At 40.2% G+C, this 21,415-nt stretch overlaps 1 long non-coding RNA gene and 1 other non-coding gene across 2 annotated transcripts in view; one reads left to right on the top strand and one right to left on the bottom strand.

Annotated features, from left to right (window-relative positions):
- Positions 1-21,415, top strand: part of LOC106004411 — a 156,749-nt gene that overhangs the window by 86,127 nt on the left and 49,207 nt on the right. The window contains exon 2 of the long non-coding RNA XR_006604963.1: positions 1,001-1,118. This is a non-coding gene — a long non-coding RNA (uncharacterized LOC106004411). The remainder of the gene's footprint in view (positions 1-1,000; positions 1,119-21,415) is intronic.
- Positions 20,032-20,138, bottom strand: LOC123390377. Its single transcript, XR_006604967.1, has one exon. It is a non-coding gene; the product is annotated as a U6 spliceosomal RNA (small nuclear RNA).

Below are 21,415 nucleotides of genomic sequence, written 5' to 3'. Positions count from 1 at the left end.
CAGTATCATCAATTATAAAATGGGGATCAAATGTCTATTTGATGGGACTTTGTGAGGATTGAATGAGAAAAATGTGTTTAAAGGGTGCAGCATGGTGCCTGGCATTCAGGAGCTGTTCAGCAGATGGAGGCTTGTGTTAGTTCATTGATTCAACATGGGTCTTTATCAGATTTCATCTTGGAGGTGATGGTCCATGCACTGGAAGTTTTTCTCACTGGAGTGAAGATGATAAATACAAGATGAATATACTACCACTCTCCCTCTCACCTCCCAGATATTGTTAACCAACTAATGCCCTATTTCCTACTGAGCCCAGGCCTAGACAGACATCTTATCCTGAAGCATCCTAGAAAACCATGGCCAGTCAATCAGACCTGAGATCTGGAACCTGGGACATTTGCCAACCCAGAACCAGACCTTTGGTGGATCTGTGTACTTGGTACTTGTCTCTGGATCCTGGACCTATCTCCATCCTTTTATGCTCTCCTCTATGCCATGGGGTTTGGGACTGGAAGCCTACAAGCTACATTTCCCAGACGACTTCTTGGCTGCCTTCCAGTTCAGTCCTACTGATGGAAGGCCCTGGCAGGAGACAGGAGGACAGAGGAAGAGAGAACCCATCTTTTTTCCCCCTTTATCTGCTGAGGCCTCTGGCAGCTATAAGAGGTTCCTTGTCTACCCCTGTCATCGTGGTTGACCTGCTGACTGACCAGCAGCAGTAGGAGGAGGGTCCAGTGAGCCTTGGTTGCACTTCACTTATGGGTTCTGGCTTACACACTGTCCACAGGAGTGAGAGTGCCTCACTGCTAAGTGGTGGGGAGAGTGGTTCCAGTAACACCAGCAGGGGTAGTGTGGGCGCTGAGCCTGGGAAGCTTGGTAATAATCATTAGGACTCTGGCTACACTGTTTCTTCTTTTGCTTCTCCAGCTCTAGGAGTATAAACAACTCCTTGAGGTTACTAGCCTCTGGGTAACCTTACCTTCTCCTCTTAATTCTGCAGGTATCCAACACTTTCCTGACTGGTGTTCCATATTACATTCCTGCTCTGTGAATATGACTGGATGCTGAGTGATATAATCAGTATAAACCATAGGCTTAGAAGTTAAGCAGATTTGCTGGTAAGTTTGGACTCTGCTCCTTGCTGGTTGTAACACCTAGAAGCTAAAGGCTCAAATAAGACAGAGCTCATTTTTGTCTCCCATAACTGCCCAAGTTCCAGGACTGCAGACAGCTCTGCTCTGTATGCTAATGCAGGGACACAGGTTCCTTCCATTTTTGTTTCTCTCCACCTCCTTAGGTATTGTTCTCATTCACATGATGAGGACTGGGTTAAATCCTTCCAGGATCAGGTTAATAGTAAGAGGGTTGGGATTGTGGAGGCAAGCATCCAGTTATAAGGTATTCAGTCTATATGTGACCCTACTTTTCTCCTACTGGGCCCTGCCTGAGTGTAAGGGAGGCTGGGGTGTGTAGTGTCACTGTGCAGCCAGGTGGCAGGTGCAGTTCTGTTATTGAAGAGGAAAGGGAGAATGAATTTTGGTGGACCCATAGCCACTTCTTCCATACAAGCTTTGTGATGTGCACAACTCATTTATAATTCTTTCTTTGTAGGGTTGTGGCCATGAGTAAGTGAGAATATGCATAAGGTTCTTACTGCAGTGCTTGGTCCCTAGGAGCCTTCAACCAAGGTCATATGATTCATGTCTACACTCGATCTGGGCCCATTGGATCTAATGAATGTCAGCTCTAGGGGGGGAAGACCGAGATGTGCCTGCATCTGGTGTCACAGATAGTCACAGGTTCAGTGTTCAATGTGAGCCAAGAGGTGGTGTCTCCTTTTGTCTGTTTATGCATGAGCCTTTTTTAGCCACTCTTCGGGCTTGTAGTTATAGTCTGCTTTCAAACTGGAGTTCAGGACAAGGAAATTACTTCCTATGATGGAGCAAGTGGTGGGTGAGGATGGGGGCGTTCCCAATCCATCACTGGGGATGAACTGGGGCTTAAAAGATGTGATCTATCACTCCTTTCAAAGGGCTCCTATTCCCAGGCAGCCTGGAAATTGGGGAAACCTGGTCACTGAAGCACTTATAGTAAGTTGCCACTTCCCAGGATGGCTTAGGAGTGGTTGCCATGACAGTAGATTTGTGCTACTTTCTTGCTTTCAAAGGAATTTGGGCTGCCCAAGAAAATAAGGAAGGCTCCTTCTTGAAGGGTTGGGGCCTTTGTTCCCTGCTTCCCCTCCCCCTCCAAGAATGCATAGGGCCTCATTATTCTGCTTCTGCCTTTCATGGTATAATTTGGATAACAAAAGAGAGGCACAAGATGGATGGGAGCCATTTCATTTCTTGGCATCATGGCCTGAGCATGAACTTGCTTCTCAGGCTCTGATTAATTTGCTCAAGTGTAGGCTCAGAAAGTCAAGTTTGATTCTGCTCCTGTGGGTCAAATGGCTCTCTTTGGTCTCATTTTTGCAACTAACTAAACTAACTAACTAATTGGCTAACTTTCTCCTTCCCTCTCCCCTTGTCCCTTCCCTCCCACCCTACCCTTTCTGTTCCCCCACTTTTCTTCCAACCCCCTTCCCTCCCTCCCTCTCTCCCTTCCTTCCTTCTAAGAACATCCACTGAACACTTTCATGCCGAGCCCTACTATGGCTGAGGTTAGAAAGGTAAATAAGACCCTAAGACTTAATCTGAAACTGTTCACCACCTGCATGTGACATAGACATGAAAAGATGCACTTAGGATAAGAAGCCTCTAAGTGCTATGAGGGAGGCAGGTATTTGCCTGGCTGCTGTGGAAGCCCAAAGTGAGAAGGATCAAGGACACCTGAGGCACACTTGCAAGGAGCTATGAGATGAGTCTGAACGGGAGTGTTTGGGGAAGCAGGGGGTGCCCAAGATTAGGGAAGTGGGGGCTTTAGGAAGGTAGGTTGGGAGGGTATAGAGAAAGGCTGGGTAGTTTGGCAGGGTCTGACTGCCAGAGGCCTGACAGTTCAGCATGAGGCATCTGGGGTGCTATCTCCTGATACTTGGGAACCACTGAAGGAGTTTGAGCAGAGGAGAGCTGTGATTAGATATGGTGACCATGTGGAAGGGAAACCCAGAAAGCCCATAGTTGGGAACCAGGGGTGAGCTGGGTGGACCAAAGCTCCAGGGAGGACATGACAAGGAGGACAGTGGTGGCTGGGCACCAGGATGGATGGAGTGTTTCCTCCTTCTCCCTCTGCTCCTATATCCAAGAAACAACAAGCTTCTGTTCTGTATGATGTCCGCACTGGACCCCACACTCTAAAAGTATACCTTTTAACCCTTTCAATACCTGAGAGACGGTGAAGATGCCTCTCCTTATTTTGAAGGTTTTTCACCTTTTCAACTGAGCCTTGTAGAGACTGAGAAACTCACGAATGGCAGAATAACAATGAAAATCTAGGTAAGCTTTACTCCCTCAAAGCCCATGGGCTGCATGGAAACTGGAACTTTCCATGGTACTGCTTCCCATTCTCAGTTAAGTGTTTGCTGGAGAGCTGGAACAAGCAAATTAACTCCTCCTCTCCTGCTGAACCCCACAGACTCCTGGCTGCTTAGCCCTAGTGTCTGAGCTGGGCTTACCTGGGGACCTTTGATTTCAACAGCATCTTTGGGAGTTGTGGGCTTCATCAAATGTGGGAAAAGCTGTGGGAACATTTGCTTCTCTTCTCAAGGGTTAAAATGCCTGTGGTTCCAGAAGTACCTTGAGGAATAAAGCTAACAAAAAATTGCATACCTTGGGTTGGGTGTGGGACCACAGGGCAGGTCGCTCTTCTGTCTCTGTCTGCTTTTCTGCTCATTATATGGTGCTGATATGGGCAATACTATCCTGAGTCTTACCACAAGAAGCCCTATTTTACAGATGAGGAAACTGAGGTAAAGAGAAGTGATATACAGCCAGCATCACCAGCTATTAAATGATGGTGCTGGGATTCAGGCAGCTCATAATGGATCAGTCGACCCTCCCTGTGCTTATGGCTGGTACAGACCCTGCCCACACCTGAGCAGCCATCACTGTGGGCTCCGCTGGACTGTTTACTCAGAGCCCCTGCTGTTGGAGGTCAACTCTAGCACCTGGTTCTATTGCAGGTGGATAACTTCATAGGTTTTTCTCTGTTGTGTTTAGAGCTCCTCTCTACCTCTCAGAGGCCATCTCTGTGAACACAAGGCTCAGGCTTGCTTCCTCCTCTTTGTCTCCTACAGTTTGGTCAGGTCCTAACTTTATGCGTCCCTTGGGGCTGGAGATGTCCAGCATAACAGAGGACTGTTAGAGTATGGAGTCGACGACCCCTCAATTAAACAGACAACACTCTCGATAATGCAAGTCACACAGCGAGGTTTATTTCCAGCTAGCTGGGGTCCAAGTATCCGCCCTGCACAGCGGGTTTCAACAAGGACACCAAGCACTCAAAGCCAGGGTTTATATAGCCTTTTCACGGTACTTTTGCATAGCTACATACATATCTTGTGGCCCACTTTGACAGTTTAACTTTGTTTAAACTTTTGCCACCCTAGCATCACCCTGGCGCCATCCTGGCGGTTAAGTGAGATTTAGGTATAGAAGAAATTGAGCTTTATTTACATTTCCTTCTGCCTCTGCCTCCCTCAGTTTTATAGTGGGGAGGGCGACCTTAGGCCTTGAGGAACTAAGCCCTCTGTCTCTGGAAATTGGGCCATTGAAGAGATAGCCCTTTTTGTTTTAAATCACCAGGACATTTGCAAACCAAGGGAGATTCCTGACTTGCAGGATTGTGATCTCTGCAAGTTAACTATTTGTTTTTCTTTAACATCTGGTCCCTGTGGAGTCATTGCCTAATGGCCCTGGTGGTATATGACTAAGTTGTTTCCTAGGTTTTAGCTACTTTCTCTTATCTCCAGCCCAGTACTCTGTGTGGGCTGGTTAGGGATGCTCAGTAAAATGGCTTCCCGGCCTTCAGGATGGCTATTCTTATACTAACCCACTCTTACAGTGCAAGGTGCTGGCTTTTGCTTTGCCAAGATGGCTGTACTTCTGGTGGGTACAGCCTTGTTTTTCTTGGCCTCCACACCTGGAGCTGGTTTCTGGGACTTGTTTTTAAGTCCCCTGGGGGAGGGGAGCAGGGACAGTAAAATAGGTCCTTACAAGGACAGCTATTCCTTCATCAGTCAGCTGAGTGGGCAAGATGGACTCTTGAGACCCTGAAAGCTGCCCTAAGCTGTATTTCTAAGGCTCCATGATGTGAACAGCCATCCAGGGGTAAGTTCCTGTACCCTACCTCCAGGCATGACTAGTATTCCCTTTCAGGGTATAGAATTTGCTTTTCTGATTCCCGGAGCAGCTCAACCAAGAGCAAAGGCAGTCCTCCAATTTAAAACCCACACACAAGTTAGGAAATATGTTTTACAGAAAACTTAAACATTGTTTTTGATAAATAGATTTAGCACAATGGCACTGCTATTCCTGTCAAAAAAGAATTGGTACCTGTCTCAGTATCTGGGCCTGTAGTCCCTTCCCTCAGTGTTCCTTGGAGGGACCTATGCATTTTTAAGAATCTGACTTTAGCAATTTCCTGGTGGACATGGTCTACTGAAACCAATCTACATTTCAGGACACACTTGGTGATTTGAAAAAATTCTAACTTTTATCACTTTCATTGAGAGTAATTTATTGAAATGCTCATAAGCTTGAATCAAATTTCTCTCTATTCTGCATCTATAGGCATGTCTTTGGAGATTTTCTTTGGCCAGAGACAAGTTCTGGTTCTGTTGAGAGTAGCTCTTGTCTCTCCTATACCCACCATGATACCATAGGGAACAGTACAGAGAAAGGAGGTGCAGATCAGGGCAGAACTTCTTCTCTTATGGACCCCCACCTCTATTCTTAACCCCTTATAACCCCTATTTTCCATTTCTGTAATTTTGTCATTTCAAGAATGTTAAACAAGTGGAATCAAACAGCGAGTGATATTTTGGGGTTGGGTATTTTCACTCAGCATAATCTCTACTGTATGTATCAGTAAATTTCTTCCTTTTTATTGCCTGGTAGTATCCTATGGTATAGCCGTACTGTACCAGTTTGCTTAACTGGTTATCCATTGAAAAACATCTGGATTGTTTCCCATTTTGAGCTCTTATGAATACAGCTGATAAAAACATTTGTATCAGCTTTTATGTGATCCTAAGTTTTCAGTTTTCTGGGATATATGTCCAAATGTGTAGTTGCTGGTTGGTTGGGTAGCCATGTGTTCATTTTTTTTTTTTTTTAAACAGGAGAAAGGTTTATTTACAGGTGAATGAGGGACCTCCCAGCAAACTGGAGGAAGGGCCCGAAGATACATTGATATATATCAACTTAACAAAAGGAAGATCCTTAGGGCTTCAGTGGGAGAGGATGGAAGATTCTTTGTGGGGCTTTTTGATGCTAAGAGAAATGGGGAGAGGAGTCTATTCTGGCAGCCAATTTTCCCAGAAACTCCCCCAGAGGGAGGCTGAGGGCAGCTGCCTCCCCTGTTCCCCCCCACCCCAGGGAAGTTCATCTAAGATTTCTTTCTGCATCTTCTCTAGCTCTGATGTTCTCACTTTGGGGCAAAGATACAGTAATCTTGATGGCAGCCCTGGGCTCCACGTGGGTCCCTGCTTCTGAACACGAAGAATCGGGCTCAAAGTTTGTGTGGGTGGATAGCAGATCTGCAGACCTGCTACATTTGCACAAGTGGGATAAGGAGCTGGTTCAGAAAGACCGGTGTGTTTTCTCAGGGCAATGTGCTAAGTAAAATAAGTATAGCATAGAAAGACAGATACTATAAGGTCTCACTTACATGCGGAATCTTAAAAAAAAAGAAAAATTAAAATTAGGAATAACGCAAACTCATCAATATGGAGAACAGATTTGAGGCTATGTGGTAGGGAATGGGCAAAGGGGTTAACAACTACAAAGTCCCAGCTACAAAGTCAGTCATGGGGATGTCATGTACAGCACCGGGACTACGGTAACTAACACTCAACTGTATATTTCAAGGTCCTTATCACAAGAAAAACAACATGACAATGTAGATAGCAATGAATGTGAATTCTGTAGGGGAGATTCCTGAGGCTGGGGATGAGTCATGAGGCCTGTGAGCAGGGCTGAAGCCTCACAAACAGGAACCTGGTCTCTGAAACAAGAAGCCCCATGAGAGCAGAGGTCAGCCCTGAAGGAATTAACAGTGTCTTCCCAGCAGAGCTCCATCTGTGATCAGTACCTGATGAGTCATTTATGAATATTATCCTAAGATTTTCTTTTCTTTATTTATTTTTTTAAATCATGGGTTTCAACAAATGACAAATTCAACAAATGATGTTGTTTAGACTGTCACCATCCCCATTTTGCAGATGGGTGCATGGAGATCCCAGCAGGGAGGGTGTGAGGTCCCAGCTGCCATCTCAACTAAGGGACCAGGGAACACATCTGGGGGCACATGGGGCAGAGACCGGTGGAGACGAGACATAAGTCCCCAGAAAGATGCATATCTGCCAAGACCGTTCCTCTCAGGGTGAGGACTTGCGTTCAGAAGTGTCATTTGTGACTTGCCAAGTACTCCACTGCTCGGGCTGCCCTTGGCTGTAGCTGTCTTCCCCTCAGCCGGGGAGGGTCTCGGACGGATCCCTGGTGTCATTTAGCTTTGGTGCTGGCTGGCAGAAAGCTGACTGAAAGTAGACAGACGGATCGATACATGGACGAACGGACTGACGAGTGAGTCAAGGAGCCTCAATACAGCAGAACCCAGGGAGAAGCCACCAGCCACAAGGACCTAGGATCTAGGTGGCTCAGTAAATGAAGGCTTCATTTGCTGCATGGGGTGTGTTTGCTAATTGGCATGCCCAGTGCCCGAGGCATAGTCTTTCCTGTATTTGTCTCTCCCCCACCAACCCATGAAGAGGGCATGATGTATTTGAGATCCCAGAGAAGTAAAGCCATTTGCTCAAGGTCATGGTGCATGGAGGCTTCCTACTGTTCTTGGTCAATGGTACACTGGGCACCTCAGGGTGTAGTCCAGGGAATTGTAAGAAAACCTCTGTTCTTGCCCAGCTCAGAGCCAAAGGCTGGGGAATGTTTGCATGGGGAGTCTCCTCCGGCTGGAGAAGGTGGGCAGGGTAGGGAGGGTTTGGCTGAGTCTTCCTCCGAAGCCCATGAGCCTGGAATTCTTGGTGTCTGGAAACACATGACCAGGCAGGCTTTCCTCAACTGTGGGACTCAGTGGGACAACACTTTACTGAATCTTATACTATGAAGCATCCCTCCATGGGAAGCGTCCAAGTGTTGAAACTTGCAGTAGTTACTTCTGTGGCCACCTTGCACTTGCTGAGGAACCTCTGGGCTGTTTCCAGCTCTGAGCTATTGTGAATAATGTTGCTAAGAACGCAGGTTTATGTGGTGTGTTTTCTTTTGATTGGTTTTCTTTAGCATGGTTTACCTTTGACTCAAAGAGACATCTACTTTTATTTTTTGCAACGGGGAGAGGGAGGCCAAGGACAGAGTGTGCTGTGGGCAAGCTGCCAGGACAGGGCTGAGCCTCAGAGCACCACTGTTGTCTCGTGTCTTAAACACAGCATATGCTTCCTATGTAAGTCCTGTCCTTCCCACTTCACACACCAGGAGGCCAAAGAGCAAATGGATTAAAAACTTGTCAGATGCATGAAGAGCTGCATGGTAGGAATTGAACCCAGAACCCCATTATTTCCTGGGTGAGATCCCAAGGCTGAGAGAGGTACTCAAGGAAATCCTCTTGCTGTTGGTTAGAGTTTCCTTCCATCAATGTCAACAGTGTGACTTACTAATATTCAAAACAATTTTTTTTTTTTGGCCAAGATATTAGGTCAAAAAAATCATGCTTAGTTTAACTTGTATGTCTCTCTTCAATCAGGATATCCCTCTCTGCTTTAAACGGCTGTATCAAGGTCTACATGACATACCCCCCCCCCCCAAATTCACTCGTCCTACATGTAAAATCAGATTTTTAGGAAATCCACAGAGTTGTGCAAACATGGCCATGAGGCACTCTTAATTTTTATGTCATCCCTGGCTTCTTTATGGTTGGGACCTCTGCTGCCAATCTCAACCACCCACCTACTCTGTCTCTTCAGATTTGCCTTTTCTGGACATCTCACAGAAATGCAGTCATGCAATAGGCTAGTGGCCATTTGCCTGGACAGCGCCATCCTATAAGCAAACAAACCTGTGTCTACCTCAAGCTTGGGGCCATACTGGTCCCTCTGCTTTACCCCATGTAGGCTCCTCTCCATATGTTCTTTTTTAAATAAATTATCAAACAGAATTGCCGTTTATATTCCTACCATAATACATATTTTGATCAAGTTTCCATGTATTCTCATAAGCTTTTGGTGTTGTTACTCTTTTTAAATTTTGGCATTTTGATAGCCATATAGTGATAGCTCATTGTGGTTTTGTTTTGCATTTCTCCAATGGTTGGTGACTCTGAACATCTTCTCATGGGCTTCCTAGTCATCTCTATATCCTTTTCAGTAAAATGTCCACTCAGACCCTTGTCCATATTCTAAATGGATTGTTTCATTTTTCTGTCATGTTTTAGAGACTTCTTTATATATTCTAGATAATAGTCCTAGTCAAGTATGTTGGTTGCAAATATTTTCCACTACTCCATAACTTGTCCTTTTATTCCCTCAAAAAATTCTTTCTCAGAACAAAAGGGTTTTGTTGTTGTTGATGTTAGATATAATTTTAAAGATTTTATTTATTTGAGACAGAGAGAGAGTGAGAGAGAGAGAGAGAGAGCATGAACTGAGGGAGAGGTACAGAAGAAGAGGGAGAAGCAGACTCCCCACTGATCAGGGAGCCCAACACAGGACCTGATTCCAGGACCCTGTGATCATGAGCTGAGCTGAAGGCAGATGCTCAACCGATTTAGCCACCCAGGCACCCTTGTTTTTGTTGTTTAGAGAGAGAGAGAGAGTGAGCAGGGCTGGGAGTAGAGCAGAGGGAGAGGGAGAGAAAGAATCTTAAGCAGACATCATGCCCAGTGTGGAGCATGATGTGGGGCTTATTGTCACGACCCTGAGATCATGACCTGAGGTGAAATCAAGAGTTAGACACTTAACCCACTGAACCACTCAGGAGAACAAAAGTTTTTAAAATTTAAAAAAAATTTATTTATTTATTTATTTGACAGAGAGAGACACAGAAGAGAGGGAACACAAGCAGGGGGCATGGGAGAAGGAGAAGCAGGCTTCCTGCAGAGCAGGGAGCTCCATGTAGGGCTCAATCCCAGCACCCTGGGATCATGGCCTGAGTAGAAGGCAGACTCTTAACGACTGAACCACCCAGGCTATCCAGGAGAACAAAGGCTTTTAATTTTAATTTTCTTCTTTTATGGATCATGCTTTTTGGTACTAAGTCTAACTACTCTGGCTAGCCCTATAGCCTAAAGATTTTTTTTTTTTTTTTTGGTGGGGGGGAGTGTTTTATAATCTTATGTTTTACATGCTAAAGCCCCTTTCTAGTTTGTGTTAATTATTGCTCAAAGTGTGAGGCTTAGGTCAAATTTTTTTGTTTTGTTTTGTCTTAGGTGTGTCTGATTATTTACTGAAGGGCCTCCTTGATCACACTGATTTTGAACATTTGTAAAAAGTTCAGTTGGGCATATATATGTCTGTCTGTTCTGGATTCTCTATTCTGTTCTGTTGTTATGGGTCTGTTCCTCACCAGTGCCATGCAGTCTCGATTACTAGGGTTATATAAGTTTTGAAATCAGATAGACTGAAAACTCCCAACTTTATTCTCTCTCTCTCTTTTTTTCAAAAGTGTTTAACTCGCTTGTTCCTTTTCATTTTCATATAAATTTATACATAAAAATCAGTAAAAAACCATGCTGGGATTTTGATAGGAATTGTATCAAACATGTGTAACGGAGTATTGACATCTTCACTTATATTAAGATTTCTAATACATGAAAATGGCTTATCTTTCCATTTATTTAGATCTTTGATTTCTTTCATCAGTATTTTTTATTTTTTAGAATACAACATCTGTATATATTTTGTTAGATTTACACCTAAGCATTTCATTTTTGAGTCACTTATAATAATATTATATTTTAAAATTTTGTTGTTCAAATGTTCATTGTTAGACTATAGAAATATAGCTGATTTTTGTTTGTTGATGTTTATTTCTGTAAGCCTAATAAGCTCATTTATTAGTTCTAGGATTCTATTTTTGCAGATTCCTCAGGAATTTCTACAAAGATTATAATGTCACCTGCATATAGTGACAGTTTTAGTGCTTCCTTTTTGTTCTGTGTTCCTTTTCTTTCTTACCATATTTCAATGGGCAGGACTTTCAGCCCTGTGTTGAGTAAGAATGGTGACAGGGGCTATACTTCCTTTGTTTCCAGTCTTAGGGAGAAAGCCTCAGCCCTTGACAATCAAGTACAGTGGTAGTTGTAGATTTTTTTTTTTTTTTGGTAGGTGCTCGTTATCATATTGAGGAAGTTTTCTTCTATTCCTAGATCTGAGAATTACTATCATGAATTGAGGTTAAATTTTCTTTTTTTTTTTTTTTGAATGTTTCTCATTTGAGTTTATTAACAAACGTTCCCAGTGCTATTAGCCAATTCCTCATTATTTTAAGTACACACCAACTCTGCAAAATTTTTAAAGATATACTGGATCAAGTGACATAATGAAAATATTTTTCTCTTTCAAATCTATTTGATAACTTTTCATCTAGTTAAAAGGTCAGCATTTTGAGAAGTAGGAATTTGAGAGGGGATGTGTGCATCTCAGCCACAGTTCAAACAGAAAGATACTCTTTTCTGGGCCCAGCCGGTGTGCACCACATGAACGGCCACTGGCGTTCACAAGGGATTTGCTTTTCTTCTTCCTTTTGACTTATATTATTTCATACATCCTGAATTTTAGGGTTTAGGCTCGACGCACCATATAGTTGCTTAGCGTGGCTCACCTAATCTGAGCTTTTAAACCTCAGATGACCCTGGTCTGAGGTTATGAATTTGTAATGAAACCTGCAACTAAGCAAGTGTCCCCTGGTTTCAGTCTCACTGCTGAAGTCGTCATAACTTCAGAGCACGGGAAGCACGGGTCTGGCACATTTCAGAAATTCAACTGTTTTTTGAAAGGCAAGTCCGTCATGTGCACGATAACGGATATGTTGGCCGTAGCTCTTCTAGAGCTGCAAAGCCAGGAATCCCTTCTTGTGCTGCTCCCCAGGTCCTAATTTTCCTTCTGCACCTTCGTCCTTAGTTTAGCAAGTTCTTCTTCTAAACTTTTAATATGTTCCTTCAGGGTGGCCTTGTCTTGCTGGGCCTTCTGACTGGCTTGGCTTCGTGCTTCCTCAATCTTCCTTTCATACCACTTTTCCATCTGGGTAGAAACGGCCTCAAAAAAATACTGGGTGATCTCCAGAGCTTGGGAGGTATCTCGAATGTGAGGGGCGGTCTGCTCGCTGCCTGCTGCTGGTGGCGGCAGCCCACAGGGGTTGCTGGGTGCTGGGTGCTGGGTCCGATGCCTTGTCTGCCCACTTCTCCCAGATTTCTTGGTTTGGGTGCCTCTGTCAACACAGGGCCCAGCCTGCTTATCATATCTGGCTGCCTCTTTCAAGGGTGAGGTTAAATTTTCTTGAATGAGTTTTTTGTACTGATTAAAATACTAATGTGATTTTTTTTTCTTTATGCTGTTAATATGATGGATGATGTTGATTGCTTTTCAGTATGTGAACTACCCTTGAGTCCTGGAATATATTCTATTTGTATAGGCTATACAAATACATTGCTGAATTATATTTGCTAATATTTTGTTAATGATTTTTGTCCATATTCAGTCTGTAGTTTTCCTTTATTGTACTGTTTTTTATTATTACTTTTAGTATTAAGGTAATATTAACTTCATAAAATTAATTGGAAATTGTTCCTCTTCTATTTTCAGAAAATATTGTGTAGAATTAGTGTTCGATTATTATTAGTATTCTAATATTTGGTAGAACTCTCCAATGAAATTATATTGGCTTAGAATTTTTTTAGGGGCAGACTTTAACTATGAATTCAATTTCTTTAGTAGTCATAGAACTTTCAAATTAACTATTTCATATTGCATGAGTTATGATAGTTTATACTTTTTGAAGAATTGACCCATTTCATCAAATTGTCAAATTTATGTATAGAGAATTGTTTGTAATATTCTTATTATCTTTTGATGTCTTCTAGGTCTTTAGTGACATCTGTCATTCCTTATATGGGTAATTTGTGTTTTTTCTCTTTTTTCTTGCTAGAGGTTTGTCAATTTTATTGAACTTTTCATAAGTTTTTGCAGTATTTTGTTATGGTAGCCCAAGCAGACTTATATATATGCTTCTTTAGCTTTTTCCCACAAATTTTGATATGCTGTATTTTTATTTTCTTTCAGCTCTATGTGTTTTTAAAAGTTCTATTGAGAATTCTGTTTTACCCATAGCTTATTTAGGTGTCTCTTAGTTTCCAAGTGTTTGAGGACTTTTCTGTTATCATTATGTTCTTTTATTTCTGTTCTTTTGATACTATTGTAGTCAGAGAATACATAATATAGGAATTTAATCTTTAAGGTTTGTTTTATGACTCAAGAGATATGGTTTAGCTTGGTGTATGTTCTATGGTGCTTGAAAAGAATGTGTATTCTGTTTTTGCTGGATGAAGCTTTCATAGGTTTTGATTAGAACTTTCAGTTGATGGTTTTGTCATGTTCTATTCCTTACTGGTTTTGTCTTTTGTTCTATCCATTGTTGGGAGATGGATACTGAAGTCCCGACTTCTAAAATAAGGATTTGACTATTTATTTTTAAAATTTCATCAATTTTGCCTCATATATTTTGTAGCTATATTGTTTTATGAGGATGCATTTAGGATTCCTGTGTCTTCTTGTTGGAGTGACCCTTTTATCATTATGTTACACCACTCTCTGTCTCTGCTAATTTTCTTTGTTCTGAAGTTTACTTTATGTGGCTGATATAGTCACTCATGCTCTCTTTGGATTAATAGCTGTGTGGTATATCTTTTTATGTCCTTTTAACATCAACCTTTCTATACCATTATAATTGAAGAAAATTACTGGTTTCCAGCATAAACTTTTTATTCCCTCTGAAATTAGAACATACGCATTTAATATAATTATTGAACTTTCAGGGTTTAAGTCTGGTATTTTAATTTTTGTTTCTGTTCTGTTTTTTATGTCTGTTTTCTTTTTATTTTTTTCCTGGTGGATTATTTCTTTTTTATAATTTTAATTTATCTATAGTGTTTTTATTATTTATTATTGAAGTACTGTTGATATGCAATTTTATACTAATGATTCAGTAATTCTATACATTACTCAATGCTCACCAAAATGGGTGTAGTCACCATCTGTCACCATACAACACTATTACAGGATTACTGACTATATTCCCTGTGCTATACATTCATCTCCATGATTTATTTATTCTATAACTAAAAGTTTGTACCTCTTATTCTCCTTCACTTATTTAAACCATCCTCCCCCACCCCACCATTCCTTTGGCAACCACCAAGTTTGTTCTCAGTATTTGACTCTGTTTATTTGCTTTTTTTTTTTTTCAGATTCCACTTATAATGAAATCATATGGTATTTATCTTTGTCTGACTTATTTCACTTAGCATAATGCCCTTTAAATCCATTCACATTGTCACAAATGGCAAGATCTCATTCTTTTCTATGGCTGAGTAGTATTCCTTTGTGAGTGTGTGTGCCTCACTTCTTTTTTAGGTAACTATTGATGGACACTTCATTTGCTTTCATATCCTGGCTATTGTAAATTATGCTGCAGTACACATAGATATACATATATCTTTTGAAGAAATGTTTTTGTTTTCTTTAGGTAAATAACTAGTAGAAGTACTGGATCATAGGACTGCCTTTGCTGTATCCCATAGGTTTTGGATGGATATGTTCATTCTCATTGGTTTCCATGAATTTTTTAAGTTCTTTGATTTCCTGGTTGATCCAAACATTCTTGAGCAAGATGGTCTTTAGCTTCCAAGTGTTTGAATTCCTTCCAAACTTTTTCTTGTGGTTGAGTTCCAGTTTAAAAACATTGTGGTATAAGAATATGCAGGGAATAATCTCAATTTTTTGGTATTGGTTGAGTCCTTATTTGTAATCCAGTATGTGGTCTATTCTGGAGAAAGTTCCATGTTTGCTTGAGAAGAATGAGTATTTTGTTGTTTTAGGGTAGAATGTTCTGTATATATCTGTGAGTTCTATCTGGTTCAATGTGTCATTCAATGCTCATGTTTCTATTGATTTTCTGCTTGGATGATCTATTACTGAGAGTGGTGTGTTCAGATCCCCTACAATTAATGTATTCATATCAATTTGACTCTTTATTTTGATTAACAGTTGGCTTATGTAGTTGGCTGCTCCCATATTAGAGACATAAATATTTACAATTGTTAGATCTTCTTGGTGGATAGACCTTTTAAGAATGATGTTGTGTCCTTCTGTATCTCTGACTGCAGTCTTTAGCTTAAAAATATAATTTATCTGATATGAGAATATCAGATCTGAGAATATCAGATATGAGAATTGCTACCCCAGCTTTCTTTTGAGGCCCATTGGCATGGAAGATGCTTCTCCATTCCTTCACTTTCAGTCTGGATGTATCTTTAGTTTCTAAATGTGTCTCTTGTAGACAGCATATGGATGGGTCCTGTTGTTTTATCTAGTCTGCAAGCCAGTGCCATTTTTATGGGAGCATTTAGGCTGTCCATGTTGAGAGTGATTATTGAAAGATAAGTTTTTATTGACATCATGATGCCTGTGAGGTACTTGTTTCTATAGATTGTCTCTGTATATTTCTGTTCTATATCACTCTTAGGTTTGTTCTTCTTTTATAGAACCCCTCCTTAATATTTCTTGTAGTACCAGCTTGGTGTTTACATACTCTCTTAAACCTTGCTGGTCTTGGAAGCTCTTTATCTCTCTATTCATTTTGTATGTCACCCTTGCTGGATAAAGTGTTCTTGGCTGCATGTTCTTCTCATTTAGTGCCCTGAATATGTCTTGCTAGCCCTTTCTGGCTTGCCAGGTTTCTGTGGACAGATCTGATGTTATTCTGATGAATCTTCTTCTGTATGTAAGGAATCTCTTCCACCTAGCTGCCCTTAGGACCTCTGTCTAAAATTATGATTTGTGAATTTGACAATGAAGTGTCTGGAGGTTTTTCTAGATTCATTGATCTTGGGGGGTGTCCTTTCTGCCTCTAGGACATGAACATTTGTTCCATTCCCCAGATTGGGAAAATTTTCATGGAGAATTTGTTCAACTGTATCTTCTAGTCTTCTTTCTATTCCCACCCCCCCACCCCGGATCCCGATAATTCTGATGCTGGAAAATTTCATAGTATCATTTATTTCCCTAATTCTGTTTTCATGGCTTCTAAGCTGTTTGTTCCAGACCTCCTCTTTTTTCTCTAACAGCTTGTCCTCTAGATCACTAATTCTATTTTCTGCCTCAGTTACCCTAGCTGTTAGAGTATTTAGATTAGATTGGATCTCACTGATAGCATTTTTAACTTCTGCCAGATTGACTCTCACTCCTGCCCTTAGATATTCTATGTTGTCACTAACCATTTTCTCCAACCTAGCCATTGCCTGGATAATTGTTACACTGAATTTCCTTTCTGGCATACTGTTTATATCCATATCCAACAGTTCTGTTGCAGATGGCATAGTCTCTGAATTTTTCTTCATTTTGGGGAGAGGTGGTTGAGGGGATGTATTGCTGAATATATCAACCATGATCCAGGCAATGTGCACCCTCTCCACTGATGTCTTCTGCCCCTGTAGAGATCCAGAAGTGTATAATCTTACATCTCGGGCTGATTTCATGGGTGTTCAGAGTGTTCTGGTAGATATTTAGCTCACTTTAGGGGTTCAGTTGAAATAGGGTCTCCTACTTCTCCATTATCTTGCCCCTCCTTGTTTTACTAGTTTTTTGAGGAAGCCTCATACTGTTTTCTATAGCGACTGCAATGAACTTGCATTCCCACCAACTGTGCATGGGAATTCCCTTTTCTTCACATTTATAGTATATATTTTGGATAGATATTTTTGTGGTATTTCTGTATATTTATATATATATATAAATATACATGCATATATATATATATATATATGCATGCAAATCAAAACTTACAGTTGTCCACACTTTACCTAATTAAGTAAAGTATAGAAAACTTTTCCCTTTAAGTTCTTTTACCTTTCCAAATTTATTTTGTAATTGTTTTACATATTTCCTCTATACACATTTAGGACCACATACAACAGTGTTATAATTTTGGCTCAATTTTCAAACATAATTTAGAACATTCAAAAGAAGGAGAATGTATTATATTTATCCATGTTTTGATTTTTTTTTAAAAAAGATTTTATTTATTTATTTGAGAGAGAGAGAGAGTGCACAGGCGGGGGAGTGGGAGGCAGAGGGAGAGGGGGAAGCAGACTTCCCACTGAGCAGTAAGCACAATGTGGGGTTCTATCCCAGGACTCTGAGATCATGACCTGAGCCAAAGGCAGACGCTTAACTGACTCAGCCATGCAGGTGCCCCTAAGGAGTTTTGTGTGTGTGTTTGTGTTTTATTCTTTTCTTTGATTATTTTCTTTACTTTTTTTCCCACTCTAATGTTGTAAGGGCACTTCTTTCAACATTTTCATTCTGTTCAGAAAACTCCTTTTGGCCATTTCTTTCAGGTAAGCTTTGGTAATAAATTTTCTTGGTTTTCCTTTGTCTGAGGATCTTGATTTACCCTTAATTCTGAAGGATATTTTCTCTGGATGTATAGTTTTGAGTTTTTTTATTTCAGCACTTGAAAACTATTATGCTACATCCTCCCTAGTTTGTAGTGACAAAAATGCTGTCATTTGAATTGTTTTCTCTTACAGGTAAGGTATAATTGCTCCCTTACTGTTTTCAATATTTTTTTGTTTGTCTTTACTTTCCAAAAATTTGATTATGATGCATTTGGAGTAAATTTATTTAGGTTTTTCCCGTTTGGAATTCTCTAAGCTTTTTAAATCTTGTTTTTTGCCAAATTTGGGAAAATTTCAGTCATTATTTATTCAAATGCTTTTTCTCATTCTCTCTCTCTCTCTCTCTTTTTTTCCCCCTTTGGGCTCCAGTGATATTAGTATTTGACCATTTGCTATAATCTTGTATATTACTGAAGCTCTGTTCCTTTTTTTTTTTTTCAGTCTATGTTTTTCTCTATACTAATTGGGTAATTACTATTGTTTTACCTTCAAGTTTATTGATTCTTTTCTCTGTTCTCTCCATTTTGCTGTGAGCCCATCCATTGATTTTATTATTTGAGATATTATATATATATATATATTTAAGATTTTATTTATTTATTTGACAGACAGAGATCTCAAGTAGGCAGAGAGATAGAGGGAAGAAGACTCCCTGCTGAACAGAGAGCCTGATGTGGGGCTAGATCCCAGGACCCTGAGATCATGACCTGAGCCAAAGGCAGAAGCTCAACCCACTGAGCCACCCAGGCACACCTGGATATTGTATTTTTTAGTTCTATAATTTCTTTTGTGTTCTTATTTGTTTCTTTTATATCTCTGCTGAGACTTCCTGTTTTTTGTTTGTTTCAAACATATTTATAATTATTTATTGAAGCATTATTATGATGACTGCTTTAAAATCTTTGTAAGGTTATTCAAACATCTGTGTCATCTCAGTTTTGCTTCTGTTGTTGTCTCTTTTCATTGAAGTTGACATTTTATGGTTCCTGTTATGACAAGTGATTTCCAACTGAAAGCTGGAAATTTTTGGTTTGGTATTTTGACCCTTCACTAGACCTTTGTTAATACTACCATGGCTGGGAGGATAAGAATGACTCATTACTATTCCCCATACAGCCTCCACTGAAACCAGGGGTGTTGGTCTCCTTATCATTGGGCAGTGGTAAAAGTCATGACTATCCACTAGGATGCATCTGATTCCACCCATGGAGAGGAGCAAGGGCACCTCTTTTCTGTTAGTGGAGAGTGGAAGTTCAGACTCCCATATGGTCTCTTCTGCAGAGACCTTATTGCTCAGGGCAATGAAAGTCAGACATCCTTCTCTGATAGCTCTCTGATGGGAGTTAGGTTAAAGTCGGGCTTTCCACTGGCCCTTGCTAGTGTGAGTGCAAAAGGACCACAGTTTTTCTGTGGTGTTTGGCTGGTGTTTTTTGTCTAAAAGTTCTCTGTCTTTTTGGACAGTCCCTTTGCTGGTCTTTAATTAAGTTTGAACTCCCAATAAAAGTAGGTGTTTATTGAGAGTTTGAAAAACCTGTGCTTGTTTATGGTTTTGGTAGTTACCTCCTTCTACTACAAGTCTCTGATATATGAAGCAAAAATAAAACCCAAGAGATGTAGCACTGTTTTCCCATGGGTCCCTCAGTCAGTGGCTCATCTTGTGTTCCCTCCTCACTGTTCAGTCTTCTGATATTTATTTTACATATAATGCCCAATGGACTTTAGTTGTACTTAGTAGAAAAACATTTGAAGAATAGAGAAACACTTATTTATTTCATCACCCCAGAAGTGGAACCCCTGAAGCCTGTGTGGTATTATCTTCAAGCTAATGATGATTTTTACATTTCGAAGTGTTCTCAGAAATTCAAAACAAAATATAGCAGATAAAAACAACACAGAAAAAACAAAGAATATGTGACAGAGACCATATGTGGTTCACAGAGCCCCAAATATTTACTATTGGATTCTTCACTGGAAAAGTTCATTAACTTTCAGAGCAGAATTCGTATTATGACATTTCACTTATGTCATTGGCAGTGCTTTCATTTCTTTATATAGATGCAGACTTTTATATAATATTTATTCTATCTGAAGAACTTCCTTCTACATTTAGAGCAGGTATACTGAAAATGGAGCTTTTCATTTTGTTTGATAAAAATATTTTTATTTCTCCTTAACTTTATTTTATTTACTTTTTTAAAAAATGTGGAACACTTCACAAATTTGCTTGCCATCCTTGTGCAAAGGCCATGCTAATCTTCTCTGTGTCATTCCAGTTTTAGTGTATATACTGCTGAAGCAAGCACTCTTCTTAATTTTGGAAAGGTGTTTTACAGAATATGTATTTGATTTTTTTTCCTTTCAGACCTTTAAATATGTCACTGTATTGTCTTCAGGCTTGTGTAGTTTCTGATGAAAGTCTTCTATAATCCTTGTATTTGTTTCCTTCTATATAGTGTCTTTCCCATTCCTGTAGCTGCCTTCAAGATTTTATCTTTATCTTTGGTTTTCAAGAGTTTAAGTATAATGTGTTCAGATATTTTTGAAGGAGTGAGTATATTTATTCTGTTTGGTATTCTTTGTGGATTTGGGTCTGTGATTTGATGTCTGTCATTAATTTTTGGCCCTTGTCTGTTCAAATATATTTTTCAGCCATGTTCTTCTTCTTTCCTTCTGGGATTTCACATGCATGTATGTTTAGAATGTCTTATATTATCCAACAGCTTTGGGGTGCTCTGTTTTTTTTTTTTTTCACTACTTTTTTCTTTTTATGTTTTAGTTTACATAATTTATAATGACCTATCTTTCAGCTTAGTGATAATTTCCTCAGCTGTATTGATTCTATTTTGGAGGCCATTAAAGCTCTTTCTTTCTTTCATTTTTGGTTGTATCTGTCTCCTATGTGCTCTTTTTAAAAAATAATTTTATTTTATTTTTTCAGTGTTCCAAGATTCATTATTTATGTATCACACCCAGTGCTCCATGCAATATGTGCCCTCCTTAATACCCACCACCAGGTTCACCCATTCCCCCACCCCTTCCCCTCTAAAACTCTCAGCTTGTTTCTTCTTTCTCTTCTTTTTTTTAAAAATCATCATTATTATTATTTTTAAAGATTTTCTTTATTTATTTGTCAGAGAGAGAGAGCACAAGCAGAGGGAGTGGCAGAGAGAGGGAGAAGCAGGCTCCCTGCCAAGTAAGGAGCCCTTTTTTGGGCTCTATCCCAGAACCCTGAAATCACCTGAGCTGAAGACAGATGCTTAACTGACTGAACCACCCAGGCATGCACATTAAAGCATTTTCAACTCTTTTATCATACTCTTCATTTTTATTTTATTTCACACATTTCATTTCATTGGCTTCTTTCTCATAATTTTTATGTCTCTGTTGAAGTTCCTCATCTGAACATGCATGCTAAATACTTTTTCCACTGTTTTAAACATGTTAATTATAGTTTTTTTTGTTGTTTAAAGATTTTATTTATTTGACAGACAGAGATCATAAGTAGGCAAAGAGGCAGGCAGAGAGAGAGAGAGGGGAGAAGCAGGCTCCCTGCTGAGCAGATTCCGATGTGGGGCTGGAT

The sequence above is a fragment of the Mustela putorius genome, unplaced genomic scaffold (genome assembly GCF_011764305.1).
Source record: "Mustela putorius furo isolate JIRA1106 unplaced genomic scaffold, ASM1176430v1.1 tig00537338_pilon_pilon_pilon, whole genome shotgun sequence".
NCBI lineage: Eukaryota > Metazoa > Chordata > Mammalia > Carnivora > Mustelidae > Mustela > Mustela putorius.
The sequence above is the reverse complement of the archived record's forward strand: the minus strand, read 5'-3'. Positions and strand labels throughout refer to the sequence as shown.